Genomic DNA, 2500 nt, shown 5'->3' with positions numbered 1-2500 from the left:
GCTCGTAGGTACTCGTAGGACGCTAAGAGCATCGTCAGCTATAGCCTCAGTGGCGACACCATCGGACATTCCGTCTATTGGATGCGTTTTATTAAAACGCATTGCGCCTTTATGTTCTTAGTTTGGTAATTAATAAAGATTATTAATTTATTTATTAATAAAGATGTTAAAATGGCCAAAATAAAACGGGACAGTCCAGAAAATGTTGTGAGAGAAATGGCACTCAAAATGTGTGAGAGAAAGTGGGGGGATTTGTGCAGACTGACATAGGCTACTCATAAAACATAGCATAAAATAATGTAAAAAAAAAATTAAATTAAATAAATTAAAAAAAATAAAAAATAACGAAATAAAAGAAATTAAAAAAAATAAAACATAAAGAAATAAAAAATATATAAAAAACAAGCAAAGGAGCAGGCAAAAGGCTGGGATATGGTGGGGATTGGTCACGTTGACGGGAATGTTTAGTGACATGAGGGAGGGTGGAGGGGGGTAAAAAAAAGTCTCAATCACTATTCGACGCGCATGAAAACCAGCCGCGTAGTTATGAGGGAGGCCGTCCTCACACCGATCTTCCTCATCGTCATCGTCCTCAACGTCCTCCGGTTCAAGCAATGCCACCCCAGCCTTAGCTGCAATGTTGTGCAACATAGCCGTCACACATATCACGGCGCATGACTTGGCCGGCGAAAACTGGAGCCCTCCGCCTGACTTGTGAAGGCATCTAAGCGCAACTTCCACCTCCCGATCGTGCGCTCAACGATGCACCGGGCCAGACGGTGGGCATCGTTGTATTCCTCATCATGGACGTCTCCCGGGTTATTCACAGGTGTGAAGAGGAATTATTTCAGGGGGGAAAATGCCGTGAAACGCACAGTGCATTCAGGATTAGGACTGATATATGTCGGTTTAAGCCTAATCAATTGTGTTTTAATGTCTTTAGCATTCATATAATTGCAGTCTATTTTTTTCGTAGGCTACTCTGCTGTTGTCCTTGATGGGGATATATTTTAACCCTTTTTAACACAATTTTCCTGCGACATTCCTGCGTCTCCCCCTCCTACGGAGCCCATTTCAGCACCGTGTCAGTAGACAGTTACAATCCTACGACGTCGTGAGTGCAGCGAATGCGCGTTCACGTTAAGAGGAGTTTCGGGAAACGCTCCAAAGAAACTGACGATGGATCGCAAGATCCATCGTGAGAATGATCGTACGAGCGTGGATCCATCGTTATCGGGAAACGGGGCCCTGAAGTGAGCGTGCGTGTTTGTGTTGGTGAAAGTTTAAGAAATGTACAACTGTCGGTTCAGCTCTCTGGTGCTCCCTGCTGGCAGTATCACTATACTGTCCTCATGTTTCACAAAAATAGTTTTGAGAGACGTTGTCAGTTTTTGTATGTTGCTTAAATCCTCCAAAGCGGTTGGCAGTAAACATCAGGTCACGGTACGCCACGGTATGCCACGGAGTCAATGAGCTCGAGTTGAAAAAAAAAAAGCTTACAGCACCTGGTATTCCCAGGCGGTCTCCCATCCAAGTACTAACCAGGCCCGACCCTGCTTAGCTTCCGAGATCAGACGAGATCAGGCGTGTTCAGGGTGGTATGGCCGTAAGCAATCAGTGCAGGCGCAAAACCAGGTTTTATACAGTAGCACATAAGGAGTGAGAAAGCTGCTGAGGCTTGACGTTACACTTTTACAAAAACAATCATTAGTTAGATATAAACGGCAGTAATTGATTCAGTAGGACTCCTTATCCATGTAAACGATCATTGTGACATCTGAATTCATTAATTATCTGAAATACACTGCGTGAGCGTGTGATGTTAAATGTTTGAACCAAGGTTAACGGTTAAAGTGTCAGAGAATGGGTGGTGATTTTTTGACGTCCTCCCATGATCTGAAGTGAGCGTGCGTGTTTGTGTTGGTGAAAGTTTAAGAAATGTACAACTGTCGTTTCAGCTCTCTGGTGCTCCCTGCTGGCAGTATCACTATACTGTCCTCATGTTTCACAAAAATAGTTTTGAGAGACGTTGTCAGTTTTTGTATGTTGCTTAAATCCTCCAAAGCGGTTGGCAGTAAACATCAGGTCACGGTACGCCACGGTAGGCCACGGAGGCAATGAGCTCGAGTTGAAAAAGAAAAAGCTTACAGCACCTGGTATTCCCAGGCGGTCTCCCATCCAAGTACTAACCAGGCCCGACCCTGCTTAACTTCCGAGATCAGACAAGATCGGGCGTGTTCAGGGTGGTATGGCCATAAGCAATTAGTGCAGGCGCAAAACCAGGTTTTATACAGTAGCACATAAGGAGTGAGAAAGCTGCTGAGGCTTGACGTTACACTTTTACAAAAACAATCATTAGTTAGATATAAACGGCAGTAATTGATTCAGTAGGACTCCTTATCCATGTAAACGATCATTGTGACATCTGAATTCATTAATTATCTGAAATACACTGCGTGTGCGTGTGATGTTAAATGTTTGAACCAAGGTTAACGGTTAA

The 2500-nt window shown here is 43.8% G+C and overlaps 2 non-coding genes across 2 annotated transcripts; both read right to left on the bottom strand.

The window, feature by feature from the left end:
* Window positions 1-1493: 1493 nt before the first annotated feature.
* LOC130399980 (5S ribosomal RNA) lies at window positions 1494-1612 on the bottom strand. Its single transcript, XR_008902469.1, has one exon. It is a non-coding gene; the product is annotated as a 5S ribosomal RNA (ribosomal RNA).
* Window positions 1613-2141: 529 nt separating this feature from the next.
* On the bottom strand, window positions 2142-2260 carry LOC130400408 (5S ribosomal RNA). Its single transcript, XR_008902887.1, has one exon. It is a non-coding gene; the product is annotated as a 5S ribosomal RNA (ribosomal RNA).
* Between the last annotated feature and the right edge of the window lie 240 nt (window positions 2261-2500).

The sequence above is a fragment of the Gadus chalcogrammus genome, chromosome 12, assembly GCF_026213295.1.
Source record: "Gadus chalcogrammus isolate NIFS_2021 chromosome 12, NIFS_Gcha_1.0, whole genome shotgun sequence".
Classification (NCBI taxonomy): Eukaryota; Metazoa; Chordata; class Actinopteri; order Gadiformes; family Gadidae; genus Gadus; species Gadus chalcogrammus.
This window is presented reverse-complemented; position numbering and strand designations above follow the sequence as displayed.